Source organism: Bombina bombina, chromosome 3 (assembly GCF_027579735.1).
Source record: "Bombina bombina isolate aBomBom1 chromosome 3, aBomBom1.pri, whole genome shotgun sequence".
Taxonomy (NCBI): Eukaryota; Metazoa; Chordata; class Amphibia; order Anura; family Bombinatoridae; genus Bombina; species Bombina bombina.
Window position 1 is genome coordinate 772984209 of NC_069501.1, and position 16541 is coordinate 773000749.

The following is a 16541-nucleotide window of genomic DNA, read 5'->3' on the forward strand; positions in this document are numbered from 1 at the left end:
ACCGGGCCTTAATAAATTCTTCCACCTCTTACAGGAGTGTTGAACAACTCATCAGTAGGGGTTGCCTTACCGGGCTGGTTGTGATATGCCCTAGCTGGCGGTTGGTCAAGGTCCTGGGAGCGGGCATTGAGAGAGCAGAATGACGGCCTAGAGAAAAGGGAGGGGTGAAGCTCACTAGGTGCCAGCTTAGGGGTTCCTTTCCCTTACAAACTGCCACTTGAGCATGAGTAACCGGGGGCCATGCTGCAGGCACCAGAGGGGCCTTGGTCATCTATCAGTAGGGGATAAGATATGGAGGAGATGCCGCCAAAAGTATGGATGAACTTGTTACAAGTTCAGTTATCCATATTGACAATATTAGCCAAGTTTAAATTGAGTTTATATTTAATAAATGTGACCGGTCCTTCTCCCAAGCAGGGTGTTTTTATTTATGAAAGTTTGTTATATTATAAAATGTATAGACGTAATAGGAGGTTTATCTCTTAAGAAAAATACAGTATCAATAATACCAGTTTACTACAGTAACGTAGTTCAAATATTAGACAAAGGCAAAACTTAATAAAGGAACATTTATTAAGAGCAAAAAAGAGTCGCAATGCAATCTATATGTAAAAAAAAAAACATTAAAAAACAATTTACACACAGCAAACTGTTTTTAAAATGAAAAAAGGAGAAATAACAGAACCTAATAACTTTACAAAAATAATATAGTTTCTGCTTCCATGGAAATGGAAATTGAAAAATGGTCAGACACCGCTTTATGAACAGTTTCTCATATAGAATGACAAACTTATATTGTTAGAATCAATTTATATACACTTTTTCTCTGATATCAGATTACTTGACTAAAACTCTTTCCAGAGGGGCCAGGGAAATACCTGCCCCTCTCTTTTACAACATTTCATAAAGCTCTTTATACTGGGCTGAAATTATATAACACCTTATAACTTCTCTTATGTATATACACAGATAGGCAATCCCTCTGTGATGTCATGTGGAGTATTTTGATACCAAACATGCTATATTTTGAATTCTTTATTTTTTCAAGGCATTAATACTTATAAAAGTATATTTCTTTGCATGGCTGGTTGTCCTGTCAATTACCTCAGCTTAGTACATGGATATAGGCCCTGTTTTCTACCATTCTATGTGTTGACAGGCTCGGGCAATAAACTGACCTTGGGAAAAAAAATTCTCTCCAGGGAATCTTAAAAATTATTTATGAGGGATCTAGCTTATCTAAGAAACAAAAAAAGAGGAACACATTTCTTTTGAAAAAAACAAACAAATGTTTTAGCACACATGCTAAAAATGAAACACCTTAACAACTAAAATCATGAGGCTTTCATGACAAATATGAATAGGAAAAATTGTTTGATGATTCACGTATATAGGGCCAGTTTACAAAAGGAACATTAATTGCGCTAGAAGGAAGTTTTTTGCGCTTGTCGGGTTGCTCTTTTATTATGAGTTGAAAGTAAATTGGTTATGCTCACGCACTAACCCGACGAGCCCAAAAGGACAAACTTAAAAAATCGTGTGCGGGGGGCGTGTCCAGACAGCGGCCATGTTCGGTCGCAAAATTTAGTAGCTCCCAACCTTATGTTGATAATCTGCCGATTATCCTTGTACTAATTTAAAATCCAGGACTCTATCACATAGCCGCAGCCCTACAAAGCACGACTGAACCAAGTAATGCCAATTTCTGTACTGATCACAGTCTCTGGGAAGCTAAACCAGACAACTAGCTAGACGAGGCGGCGGCCTCATACCATCATCCTACGCCCCCAGTTCACCGGGTAAAGCAGGTCCATCCAAGTGCTATTTCTAGTTGGCGGATATTAATAAAACATGGATGAGACTTTGTATAAGAATCCAAGCCCTTCTGGTAGCCCTGAATAAACAAATGGATAACTCCTTCGTCCACTTCATATCCATAGTAGAGGCTCGACCTATAAAGAAAGGGGACGTACAACTTAAAATGGCAGATGGGTTAGAATATGATACACAGCACATCTACTCACACCATATCACCAACGTAACAGAGACTGTCCAGAGCAGTGCACCAGCACAAGAAGAACTACACATGCAGCCGCAGGAAGCTAATCAATCCTATCAGAGACATGGGACTCCTAATGTCACAGCTACATCTACTACTACCAGACTTAGAGGAGCACCTGAGGAGAAACAATTGCTAGCGTGGATGGATGCAGCTGGGCCACCCGACACAACAGGGAGAACCACACTGTGATCCGTTGATGACCGGTGACCCTAAACTATTTATGGTGTTCTTGCCAGCATGAGAAAACAACAATATGAGGGAAACACTTCTAAGACTCAATATAAGCTACACCTAAAAATTACAACCTTCCTTAAGATGTAAATAATAATAATGAAAACAGACAATAAGGTGAGCGCTAAATTAATAGCAAATTGAGAAAATAAAATATGTGACAATGTATAAAAAATGTATATGATACCTAATATATAAGGTGAGCATTAAATGAGATAGTATAAAATGTAATAATTTATGATAACTGTTATACTATATAAAGGACTAAAAGAGACCTAAAGCTCTGTTTGAAAATGTAAACACTTTAATATGCAGGTGAGTAAATTCATATAAACATTAAAAACACTAAACTTTGCAAGGTATTAGCTCACAACTAAAATGGCATTGAGTGAGATTCAATATGTCAGGAACAATATTTTAAGAACAATATGTGCAAACAATTAAAATAACAATATCTAAAAAATCTATAAAATTAGAAGTGCATTTCTTGATAGGAGTACAATGCAAGCCTAAAATAATGTCTCAAAGCGGTGGTTAAATAACCGTAAATAGTACCTTAATAGACCAGGAGCCCAAACAATCCTTTTGAGAGGATGAGCAGTTATATCTTTCAACAACCGCTAATGAAAGAACAAGGCTAAAAAATTGTTGATTTTGAGGATTTTGCAGTTTAGGATGAGCAGTTATATCTTTCAACAGCCGTTAATGAAAGAACAAGGATACAAACGTGTTGATTTTGATGATTTTGCAGGTTAGGATGAGCAGTTATATCTTTCAACAATCCCCAATGAAAGAACAAAGTTAAAAAAAGTAATGATTTTGATGATTTTGCAGGTTAGGTGGAGAACGTAGATCATGTAATTCACTCCAGAGTGTGTCATAGGAGGAAAGAGTGACAGCTGAGTCAGCTCACAATATAAATCTTGGGATTGGTGGGTTACTATAAGCAATAGCTTCAACAGACAGCTCTGTAATTGAGTGCTACAATTCCAACAGACAGCGTCTGTGTGTGTTTTGATATTCCAGAAAGACAGCGTTTGATTGATAGTTTCCCACAGATGATGATTTAATGCAGAGGCTGTAGTGACTTCTTACAGACAGCGTCTGTGTAAAACTATGGATTTCCTGACAGACAGTGTCTGTTCTAAGTGCAAGTAAACTGCGAGATCCTGCCAATCACTAAGTTAAAAGTGATTTGCGCCGAGGACTCCTAAATGCAGTGTTTTTTAAAAGTTCCAAACAAATGTCAAAGCAACAGTGAACTCTCCAACAGTTCTTGCCAGCATGGTCAGATGTGACTCAGAGCACATATACCTACCTACGCTTGGTTGACCAGATGCAATTAGGAGAATATCCCTGATAGCACCCTTTTATTTACGACTCTAACCATTGTTCCTGCTATGTCAGGTACAAGAACACGGACACTCGGACAGGGATTGGGTAGTGTTATTATGGCTTACATCCTAAAACCCACTCAAAAGGACGGTATCACTATGTCACCTATCTATGCATATAATAATGATGACTTTATTGCCTGATATGCATATACAAAAATATATTGTTCTTACCAGCCTGTGAGAAGACAGCTATATGTGAATAATTAGTATGAAGTTTTATTACAATTCATAGATCACTAACACTATACCTCTTTTGAGCCTCCTGCCCTCTTAAGAACTTGTCCCTTAAAACCACCCAGGTGACACCTATTAATCTTTCATATAAATATATCCTAGGAACCTTTAGAGTTAGACTTACTCTTGGATTTCCACATAGGTTTTATTTTTCAGCCCAGTCACTATTAATGGCACTAAACTACTATCTCTTTTCAGCATATTTTCTCTGCTCAACAGTACTATCTAAGACCCAAGTGTATGTGTCAACCTAGACCTCAACTAGGGGCAGTTATATTTTCTCTCTTTTATATCTACATAATCCAACCCTAATACCATATACACTTTAAATGATCATACTAGTAGATGGCCCTGCTCATTCATTTTATCAAGTGGGTATACAGGGAGTACAGAATTATTAGGCAAATGAGTATTTTGACCACATCATCCTCTTTATGCATGTTGTCTTACTCCAAGCTGTATAGGCTCGAAAGCCTACTACCAATTAAGCATATTAGGTGATGTGCATCTCTGTAATGAGAAGGGGTGTGGTCTAATGACATCAACACCCTATATCAGGTGTGCATAATTATTAGGCAACTTCCTTTCCTTTGGCAAAATGGGTCAAAAGAAGGACTTGACGGGCTCAGAAAAGTAAAAAATAGTGAGATATCTTGCAGAGGGATGCAGCACTCTTAAAATTGCAAAGCTTCTGTAGCGTGATCATCGAACAATCAAGCGTTTCATTCAAAATAGTCAACAGGGTCGCAAGAAGCGTGTGGAAAAACCAAGGCGCAAAATAACTGCCCATGAACTGAGAAAAGTCAAGCGTGCAGCTGCCAAGATGCCACTTGCCACCAGTTTGGCCATATTTCAGAGCTGCAACATCACTGGAGTGCCCAAAAGCACAAGGTGTGCAATACTCAGAGACATGGCCAAGGTAAGAAAGGCTGAAAGACGACCACCACTGAACAAGACACACAAGCTGAAACGTCAAGACTGGGCCAAGAAATATCTCAAGACTGATTTTTCTAAGGTTTTATGGACTGATGAAATGAGAGTGAGTCTTGATGGGCCAGATGGATGGGCCCGTGGCTGGATTGGTAAAGGGCAGAGAGCTCCAGTCCGACTCAGACGCCAGCAAGGTGGAGGTGGAGTACTGGTTTGGGCTGGTATCATTAAAGATGAGCTTGTGGGGCCTTTTTGGGTTGAGGATGGAGTCAAGCTCAACTCCCAGTCCTACTGCCAGTTTCTGGAAGACACCTTCTTCAAGCAGTGGTACAGGAAGAAGTCTGCATCCTTCAAGAAAAACATGATTTTCATGCAGGACAATGCTCCATCACACGCGTCCAAGTACTCCACAGCATGGCTGGCAAGAAAGGGTATAAAAGAAGAAAATCTAATGACATGGCCTCCTTGTTTACCTGATCTGAACCCCATTGAGAACCCGTGGTCCATCATCAAATGTGAGATTTACAAGGAGGGAAAACAGTACACCTCTCTGAATAGTGTCTGGGAGGCTGTGGTTGCTGCTGCACGCAATGTTGATGGTGAACAGATCAAAACACTGACAGAATCCATGGATGGCAGGCTTTTGAGTGTCCTTGCAAAGAAAGGTGGCTATATTGGTCACTGATTTGTTTTTGTTTTGTTTTTGAATGTCAGAAATGTATATTTGTGAATGTTGAGATGTTATATTGGTTTCACTGGTAAAAATAAATAATTGAAATGGGTATATATTTGTTTTTTGTTAAGTTGCCTAATAATTATGCACAGTAATAGTCACCTGCACACACAGATATCCCCCTAAAATAGCTATAACTAAAAACAAACTAAAAACTACTTCCAAAACTATTCAGCTTTGATATTAATGAGTTTTTTGGGTTCATTGAGAACATGGTTGTTGTTCAATAATAAAATTAATCCTCAAAAATACAACTTGCCTAATAATTCTGCACTCCCTGTAACAATGAGAAGGACCCAATCAGGATACCAGTAGATTAATCCAAGCCAGAGGTTCAGTGCCCTCCACACCATAAGATATAAAAGATAAGATCTTGATATGCTAGAGGTGCACCCCCTATTTGATCCTTCCTTGGCTATGTGAGTAAGGTTCTCAAGCTAAACCAAAGAGGGAAGTCAACTACTAAGGAGCAGGGATATCCATGAAGGACTACTAGCAATAATCACTTACAAAATTCCAGTTTTGTTTTCACCAACTAGATTAATTTAGCTATCCTACTAATGTATAGATCTTTTTATTAATGTGCTATACTTAATATCACTGTTAATCCTAATCCCATTTTATCTATAAAATGCCATATTATCTTAATTCAATTAGCTAATGTCTCAGAATATTTTCACAATATATCAATTGCTAATATATTAATCAGTCCTAAGATCCTAATCCCCCTAACATTTATATCATGAGATCAGAAAGGTCCAAGAGAGGCCTTTAGACATCATGGGGAGCAATACTCATAATATAAAAAAGTATCCAAATAGACCACAGCACCAAGGATGTCTTCACAATATTATACCTTTATTTTCATGACACAATGCAACGTTTTGGCCCATCTGGCCTTAATCATGCATATAAAATAGCCTGGCCCATATGCACATTATATAGGCCTTTCAATTAACACTTAATTACATACATATTTCTTTGTCAAAAAGTGTTTCATGCAGGACAGTTTCCCCACCTATAGTGGTTCACATAAATTATTACATCTAACATTTTAAACCTTTACTACATTTTTTAAAAATAGTATAGATAACAACCTAACTAGTGAAGTGTATTAAGCAGCTTACTATATACAAATAGAACACTAATACCTCTCATAATTGATATGTCTATTACAGGGTATATTCAGGAAACAGTTTGCTAAAGGAAAACAGAGAAATCTATTTCTTTATTTAATCCCTTAGGGTACCTACTATCTAACCGGTGGATCCAGTAAGTTTCTCTTTGTTTAAGGACCCTCCCTCTGTCTCCTCCCCCTCTCAATTTACCAACATAATCAATTAGCTTATGTTGCGGCCCATTTATAAGAAATGATTGGAGACAGGTGCATCTGTATTGCCACATATAATGTTGGATTTGTGCTGGTTCCTTCTTTTCTCTGCCCTTTCTTGTGGACTTTCCAATATAAATTAAAGAGCACAGATATTTTATTAGGTATACAATAAATGTGGTTTCACATGTTTAATATCCATTTATGTTGAATTTGCAACCTGTTCTGTAGTGCACAAATTCCCTCCCCTTAATCATGGAGTGGCAATTAGTGCACCCCAGGCAGGGGTAAGAACCCATGGACCTCTGGCCTATATAGCTGTCAGGGTTTTCTCCCTGTTGTGTTTGCCATGTGCTGCTGGCAGCCATTTTACTCACCTCTCTTCCTGACTATGGTGCATTGTGGGGGATGCTGCTCATTTCCTGCACTTCCTTTTATGGCCAGACTGGTGTGCATCATCCATGTGAGACAGGATGCAGTCTCAGAATTGTGATGTCATCACTTATTATTTAAAGGGCCTCTGTTCAGTATGCTTTGCCTTTGCGTTGTCTCAGACCTGTTTGTGAGAGTTCCTGTGTATTATTTGGCTGCCTGACGTCCTTCCTGGTTCCTGATCCCTGGCTTGTTCCTGACTCTGCTGTTTTCCTTGTTCCTGATTCCGGCTCGTCTGACTATTCGCTTTGCCTCCTGACTCGGCTCATCTGACTACCAGCTCTGGTTTTGACTCCTGGCTTGTTATTTGACTTGTGGACTTTTTATTATTTTTTGCTATTAATGAAGAAGTGATTATTTTTGCACTTCTCGTCTCAGTCTGATTCCTGGCACCCTGACATTATGCAGAGGCCATGAATCCTGATGGTGCTAATAATCCAAATTTGCCTGCCATCATTTCCAGGATGGATAAACAGGATCACCGCTTGGATCAATTTGCACTAGCCCTGCAAACCCTGTTGACTCGCACTGCACATTTGGACCAAAGTGTCCCGCAAGTTATGGCTGCTCCTGTTTCTGCTGCTGCACCTAGTCCTACCAGGAGAATGTCTGATTCTGCACCTCTACCTCAGCAACATGGAGGTGATCCTATTCAGTGCAGAGGGTTTTTGAACCAGGTGGGCATTTACTTTGAGATGTTACCTCAGGCGTTTCCCTCTGAGAGAGCTAAGGTGGGATTTCTCAACTCGTTACTCTCTGACACAGCTCTTGCATGGGCTAATCCCTTGTGGGAGACTAATAAACCTGTGATTTCAAATTACCCTGAATTTGTGGCCTCCTTTCAAAGGGTATTTGATGTTCTGGCTCGCTCCTCCTCTGCTGCTAAACGACTCATGTCCATTCAGCAAGGTACAAGATCTGTTGCTCAGTATGCTATTGAGTTCTGTACGCTTGCCGCAGAGGTAGGTTGGAACAATGAAGCCCTTGTTGCCACCTTCTTTCATGGGCTCTCTGATGCAATTAAAGACGAAGTTGCTGCCAGAGATTTACCAGAGGGTGTCTTTTTTTATCCTAATTGCCATCAGACTCAGAGAGGCCCTCTTTCAAGGAGCACTTGCGGAAGCCTCCTGTTCCATTGTCTCCTACGTGTTCGTTCCCACCCATGCCTCCCTCTTCTCCGATGCCTCCTGATCCCGAGTCACCAGGTACTGCTGAGCCGATGCAGCTGGGATTCACGCATCTCTCCGCGGTGGAGAGGGCTTTAGGAGGAGGGAAGGGCTCTGCCTCTATTGTGGGTTACAGGGCCACCTTTTGAAGTCTTGTCCTACACGGCCGGGAAACGCTGACACCTAAGGTCCTGTTGGGGGCAGACCTTGGGTGGTTTATCCTCATCCCCGGAACCGCTTAAGGAGAAACCTTTGGTCATGGTTGTCCTTTCCTGGGTGGACTCCTCCATAGTCACTCAGGCTCTTGTTGACTCCGGTGCTGTGGGCTATTTCATTGACAGTGCTTTTGTATCAAAGCACTCCATTCCTGTTTTGCCTTGGTCCGTTCCGCTTGCTATTGAGGCCATTGATGGCAGGCCCCTTCAGCCCGCACTCGTTACTCACGAAACTGCTCCGTTGTCCATGGCTGTTGGGGCTCTCCATTTTGAAACCCTCCAGTTCCAGGTGATAAACTTTCAGCATTTTCCAGTTGTTCTGGGTTATCCCTGGCTCCAAAAGCACAATCCCAGTCTTGACTGGCGCAGGTCCGAAATTTTGTCGTGGTCCACGCAATGTATTTCCACTTGTCTTCGGAAACCAGATAAAGTCTTGTGCACTTCTTCGGTATCTCAATTGCCAGAGGAGTACCAAGAGTTCATAGACGTGTTTGACAAGGTGCGTGCCGGTACGTTGCCTCCTCACCAGTCTTATGATTGTGCCATAGACCTGCATTCCTCCTCATGGCCGGGTGTACCCTCTGTCTGTTGCAGAGAATTGTGCTATGGAGGAGTATGTTGCAGATGCTCTGTCGCGGGGAATCATCCACAAATCCTGCTCTCCTGCAGGGGCTGGCTTCTTCTTTGTGAAGAAAAAGGGTTCCGAGTTAAGACCATGTATCGATTATAGGGATCTTAATCGTCTTACCATTAAGAATGCTAACCCTATTCCTCTTATTACGGAACTCTTTGACCGCCTCAAGGGAGCTACGGTCTTTACTAAACTTGATTTGGAGGAGCGTACAATCTTGTTAGGATTAAGGAGGGCCACAAATGTAAAACAGCATTTAACACCAGGAGCGGGCATTATGAGTATCTTGTAATGCCCTTTGGCCTATGTAATGCTCCTGCTGTTTTTCAGGAATTTATTAATGATGTCCTACGAGATATGTTGCAACAGTGTGTTTTGGTGTACTTAGACGACATCCTCATACACTCACCCACACTTGAGGCTCATCGTTCTGATGTTACACGGGTTCTTCAGAGACTACGTGAGAATGGCCTGTTTTGTAAATTCGAGAAATGTGAGTTCCATCAGACTCAAGTAACCTTCCTAGGTTATGTTATCTCCGTTGCAGGGTTCTCCATGGATCCTGACAAGTTATCTGCAGTTCTGCAGTGGTCTCGCCCAGTCGGTCTTCGGTCTATTCAACAATTTTTGGGGTTCGCCAATTACTATAGAAAGTTTATTAAAAACATTTCTTCCGGGGGGGCGGAGCCAACTACCAAGGCAGCTAGACGTCTTTTCTGAAGCTCTGAGCTCTCAGATATAATTTTATAGATTAACTCACACAAAGAGAGCTCAAATTTATGCCAGGATTCAAGGGAAAACAAGTATTAATAGTCCTAAACATAGAGAAACCAAAGATACTTTATTTTTGGACTATAACATTGATACCCCCTTCTAAGCCTTGCCACGTGCAGCTATAACACTTATACCCAAAAGCTTAGCCGACATGGAAATTCTGGAAGCCTGGGAACAACGTACCCAACAACTACTGGAGAGGCATTACCGGGGTATGAAGGAGGATATAAAACTACTACTCTCTGCTTTTACATCGCCACTAAATCACGCAGCTAAGAGATCTGGCCTAGTTCAGAGTGACGAGAACTATCCTACCTCTACGCTTGGGACTCAGGAAACCCTAGGGATTCCCTCTCATAGATCTATGCCGAGACAAGTGGGCAACAAGCTGGGGCAAACTTCAGTTCATCGTCACTCGATATTCCTGCCCACTGAGATAGAAGCCGAAGTATCACCGCAACGTAATACTATGCTCATATCCAGTAACACGATTATGAAGGCCTCACCTTCTCATCAAGATCTCCCAACTCTGCCTCTACCGCTTATGCCGGAACATAAGATTTCCTCCCTACAGCAGTTTGTAACGTCAGGCTTGGCTGAGTATACATCTTTTACGCAGAGTGCCACATTTGAGCCGAAGCGATCCCTTATCAAAGAGACCATACTTCCTAAGGATCTACAGGAGCTGCTCAGGACTACAGCCCTAGCTGACATCTTACCTGACTTTGCAGGCAATCACACCTCTCTCCAGCCGCTGCAGGGAACTTCGGATCATAGAGAGGCGAAGATTCCAAGACAGACCCCAGTCTCACATCAGAGGATAGCAGCAGGTCATTTTGCTGGAACTCCGGAGCCCTTGCATATTCCTCCTTGTACGGCTTTGGTGGTGTCAGTCATTGGAGGCAAAGATTTGGTGACTTTTCTATGTTCATTCACAAAAAGCGTACCCACCCCCTCAGCTCACAAGGCCAGGTCTACAAACAATACTTTCTGGGTTTAAGCATACAAGGTACCGCAGGTGACCAGAAATGGTATCGGTTGTTTAATTGCAGTGATTGCTAAACTACCGGTCATGGTAGTGGGCTAGAAAGCTCGGACACTATCTCTCTTGCCACCCCTAATACGGTCCAAAAGGTATAAGGCATGTTTGTGTGACTTGTTTCTCATATTTTTATAATTGCCTATGCGTTAGTTTGATATACTGCCTAATTAGGAGGTGCTATAGATATCTTTAAATGTGTTCTTCCCAGGTATATGTTATCTAACAGGGAGCACAAGTTAATGACACTCTATGTGATAATGGTTGATAAGTTGATTCCTCCCCCCCCCCTTGCCTCACACAGTTTTCCTTAACATTGTATATTCAGTCAAAACAGTGTGATTTACCAAAAGGTCTCAAGTATATGCTATGAATGCACATTTGTTTATTAGAGCGGGGTAAGAAGAATAGCAGGTTGACCTTTAGACTTATTTTGCAAACTTTTTATGGTAAAAGATATTGGCTCATTAGGGATTTTGCTTAGGGGAATTCTGTACAGCACAAATTACCCTTAGTAAGAGGACTGACATCAATCAGATAACTAAAACTAATGTTGTCCTCCTAGTTCAAATTCCCCTCCCTCTTTACACCCACAACATTGATTTCTTAGCTATATTAAATGCAGCTGGCACTTTCTTCATCCTCCATATCCTACGCAGCCACATATCAAGCTCTGTTCAATATTTCAGCTGCTCTTATTTATACACTGCTCAAAGGGGGTCACATTATCATGGTTGTCTGCATTTATGCCACAAGTGGCTTCTCTTTTTATTCCTTGTTTTTACTGTATTATTGTTCTTAGCCGTCTCCTGTTTTTCTATAAGCAATCCCTACATGCATATACTCTTAGCCCAATATTAACCACGCACTCTTTTTACTTAACCACTATCCCCTCCTCCAGAAATATTCACAATTATAATTTAAGTATCCTCCCCCTTCAAGTTCCCGAAGCGGCCTGAAATTAGAATGTTCTGACCTCCCTCCACCCCAGCCCCCACTGATATACATAGCCTTGCTCCATAGATACACATAGCGCATACGATTTCTCACATAGTTCCCTATTTTAGTTATGGCTCTGTACATCTATGGCCTACATAGCCCTATAAATGAGCCCACACTACAGCCCTATTAAGGTTGGCTCCGTTCCCCCCTCGATTTTCCCTCCCCCTCCCCTCCTCCTCCACAACTTGAGTGGCTCTTCCCCACTGTAATCCCTCTTCTTTCCGGTTCTCTACGGCCTACTCGAGGTCATCCTAAATGCTAACTCCCCACATCACCGCAGAAATTCCTACTTTATCCATGTTAGTGGTGTGGAGATCAGATCTCAACTACCAAAATATAAAATTAAGTTTCATCTCAGTCCGCCCAAGCTTATACCTGACACCTCTTTAGATACAACATAGGTAACTACTTGTAAAGGCTGACCTTTTCGTATTGTTATGGTCATGCTTATCTCTGAGAGCCCTCAAATTTATGACTCAACTTGTTCCCTAGAACAGTAACTTCTTGACTAGCCGCATAGATAAAATGTATGTCACAATGTTAGGTGTTGTACTCTGTTATTCTTATGAATGGGCAAATGTTGTATTATGTATTCTTTTTGCTTTGTGAAACTTCAATAAAAAATTTATTAAAAAAAACCCAGAAAACATTTCTTCCTTGGCCAAACCTATCACAGACATGACCCGTAAAGAGAATGATCCACTCCGTTGGTCACCTACTGCCATTAAGGCCTTTGATAGTCTTAAGAATGCCTTTGCTGCCGCTCCAGTTCTGGCTCATCCTAAGCCTGTCCTGCCTTTCATTCTTGAGGTCGATGCGTCTGAGACTGGAGTAGATGCCCTCTTGTCTCAATTACCTACGCCTGATGGTTCCTTGCATCCGTGTGGTTTCTTCTCTAAGAAATTGTCTCCAGCGGAGTGCAATTATGAAATTGGTGACAGGGAATTAATGGCCATAATTTTGGCACTTAAGGAATGGAGGCATCTTCTCGAGTGTACTAGCGTGCCAGTGCTCATTCTTACTGACCACAAGAATTTAACTTATCTATCTGAAGCAAAACGTTTGTCACTCGACAGGCCAGATGGGTGCTATTTTTGTCTCGGTTTAATTATGTGGTCTCCTACCTGCCTGGTAGTAAGAATGTTAGGGCTGATGCCCTCTCTCGACAATTTTCGCCTCTGTCCAAGGAAGAGTCTGTACCTTCTCCTGTTATACCTCCTGACCATATTTTTGCTACCATACATACTAATTTGACTTCTCCCTTGGGTGAGGAGATCCTGGATGCACAAACCAATGCCCCTCCTCAGAAACCTAGTGGTAAGTGTTTTGTTCCTGAGAATCTTCGAACTAAACTTTTGCACACTTACCACTATCCTAAAGCCGCAGGTCACCCAGGCAAGAACCAAATGATTTGGTCTGTCACTCGACAATTCTGATGCCCAGGTCTTCGTTCTGATGTTGCTGCATATGTTGCCTCCTGCTCAGTTTGTGCACAGAATAAGAATCCTTGACGTCTTCCTGTGGGTCTTCTTCAACCTATTGCTAATGGTGAGCGTCCTTGGACACATCTTTCCATGGACTTCATTGTCGAGCTCCCTGTTTCCAATGGCAATACTGTTATCCTTATGGTGGTTGACTATTTTTCTAAAATGTCACATTGCATTCCCTTGATGAAGCTGCCTACCGCTCAGGAGCTTGCTTTAATTTTTGCCTGGGAGGTCTTCCATTTACATGGGTTACCCAAGGAGATAGTGTCGGACTGGGGTAGCCAGTTTGTCTCCAGATTTTGGCGTTCCTTTTGTGCTCAAATGGGGATCCAGATTTCCTTCTCCTCGGCATATCACCCTCAATCCAATGGGGCTGCGGAACGGTCTAATTAAGCTCTGGAACAGTTCCTCCGCTGCTATGTCTCAGATCACCACAATAATTGGTCTGAACTGTTACCTTGGGCAGAGTTTGCTCGTAATAGTGCTATTAATGCTTCCTCCAAGTTATCCCCATTCATGGCGAATTATGGGTTTCAACCATCCTTGTTGCCTGATTCATTCATGTCTCAGGGTATTCCGGCTTTAGAGGAGCATTTCTGGCAACTCCGTTCCACGTGGGTGCAGATTCAGGATTGCCTTAATCGTTCTATGCAGCGCCAAAATTTCCAGGCTGATCGTAGGCATCTGCCTGCACCTTCCTACCAGGTTGGTGAGAGAGTTTGGCTTTCTTCCCACAACTTGAACCTTCGTGTGCCTTCCAATAAATTGGCTCCCCATTATGTTGGTCCTTTTCGAATACTCCGACGGGTTAATCCTGTGGAATACGCTCTTGACCTTCCTCCTGCTATGCGCATCTCCAATGTTTTTTTTTAAACCATTGGTTTGTAATTGGTTTACCACTGTGTTGCCTCATCCCCGTCCTATCTTTGTTGATAACCATGAGGAGTATGAGGTCAGCAGCATTATTGACTCTCGTATGTCCAGGGGCCATGTACAGTATTTGGTTCACTGGAGGGGCTACGGTCCGGTGGAGCGTTCTTGGGTTCCCTCCTCTGATGTTCATGCTCCCGCCCTCCTCCGTGCCTTCCATGCCTGTTTCCCCAATAAGCCTTTTGTCCTCCCACGGGAGAGGGGTCATTGAAGGGAGGGTACTGTCAGGGTTTTCTCCCTGTTGTGTTTGCCATGTTCTGCTGGCAGCCATTTTACTAACCTCTCTTCCTGACTATGGTGCATTGTGGGGGATGCTGCTAATTTCCTGCACTTCCTTTTATGGCCAGACTGGTGTGCATCATCCATGTGAGACAGGATGCAGTCTCAGAATTGTGATGTCATCACTTATTATTTAAAGGGCCTCTGTTCAGTATGCTTTGCCTTTGTGTTGTCTCAGACCTGTTTGTGAGAGTTCCTGTGTATTACCTGGCTGCCTGACGTCCTTCCTGGTTCCTGATCCCTGGCTTGTTCCTGACTCTGCTGTTTTCCTTGTTCCTGATTCCGGCTCGTCTGACTATTTGCTTTGGCTGCTGACTCGGCTTATCTGACTACCAGCTCTGATTTTGACTCCTGGCTTGTTATTTGACTTGTGGACTTTTTATTATATTTTGCTATTAATAAAGGTGTGATTATTTTTGCACTTCTCGTCTCAGTCTGATTCCTGGAACCCTGACAATATCTTTGATTCATAGTTTTAGCTGGACCTAAATCACTCCTAACCAGACAGTCCCTAAGGTGCTTAACCCTCCTGAATGCCATTGTAGGCACCTATTGAAATGTATCTATTTCCTTGTTACAGTTTCTTACAATATCCCAATGTTTTTTAACTATCTTGATAACCTCATCACTATAAAGGTTATATTGGGAAGTAATTGCCATTCTCCTACTATTTACATTTTGTGCCTTAGTTGTATTATTTTTTGGCTCACATCCATTAACCTATTGATCTCCTCTTTTATCAGTGGTTCAGGGTAACCTCTTTGAGTGAATCTTTCACCCATTTCTTTCAATCTTAAGGGAAATTTATTTTTGTCATTAACGATCCTGTTCACCCTCAGCAACTGACTCCTGGGGAGGGAATTCTTTAACTTAATTGTGTGGAAACTAGCATAGGCTAACATTGTATTTCTATCTGTTGGTTTCCTATACAGGTCAACCTTAAGGGTACAATTCTCTTTGTAAACCCTAGTATCTAGGCAATCCACAGACATTTTCTTGTACATGAGAGAAAATTCTACCTCTAAGACTGCTTCATTGAGGGACACTACACATTTTTCCAGGTATCCACTGTCACCCCACCACATGCCAAACACGTAATTAATGAAACGCCACCATGCAGTGCCATACTATTGAAACAATTCACTAGCATATACAAAGTATTCCTCAAAACTGTTCATGAACAGGTTGTTGTATCATGGGGCCACATTGGATCCCATGGCAGTCCCCTTAATCTGCACAAACCAATTATGGGAAAAAAATATTCCAGTATAGTATGAGACTCAGTAGTTCATCAATAAATTATATTTGTTGTGTAGTATATTTACCACTACCTGTCAATAGCTTATTGATTATACCTATTCCTGTCTCATACTTGATGCAGGTATAAAGACTCTTAACATCAAGCATAAAAAGAATATATTTTTAACTTGGCAAATGTAAATCATGGAGTTTATTCAAAAAATCCCCAGTATCTTTGATATAAGCTGATATTTTTAACACCTCTATCTGAAGTATTTTATCCACAAAAATGGCTATGTTGGTGAAAATAGTGTCCACACTGGAGACTAAAGACCTACCAGGTGGGCTCTCTGCACTCCTGTGCACTTTGGGGGCAGTATAGAATATGGGGGTTTTGGGGTGGTCTTTATACAAATAAATAGACAATTTA